Below are 332 nucleotides of genomic sequence, written 5' to 3'. Positions count from 1 at the left end.
TATGTAAGAGTCGGCTGACGTACGTTAGGCTGACGTCGCGCCGTGATTGGCGTCACCACCGGTTGCCGACATACTGCCAATGTTGACCCAACCTTGGCCCGCCCGTGGCCTGAAGTTGTCTTGAAATAAGAGTCGGCTAATTTAGCCTGTGCCGACGTCGCGCCGAGGTTGGCGTAACAACCAGTTGCCAACATAGTGCCAACGTTGGCCAGACATTGGTCAAATGTCGTCATTGAGTAAGTGTCGGCTAATGTAGGTTGGGCCGACGTCGCTCCATGTTCGATTAGTGACTGTCGGCAAACTTAAATGTACTATAAGTTATTAATTTATCA

This window comes from Trachymyrmex cornetzi, unplaced genomic scaffold (genome assembly GCF_001594075.2).
Source record: "Trachymyrmex cornetzi isolate Tcor2-1 unplaced genomic scaffold, Tcor1.1 scaffold798, whole genome shotgun sequence".
In the NCBI taxonomy this organism is placed as follows: Eukaryota; Metazoa; Arthropoda; class Insecta; order Hymenoptera; family Formicidae; genus Trachymyrmex; species Trachymyrmex cornetzi.
Note: the sequence above shows the minus strand (reverse complement) of the source record.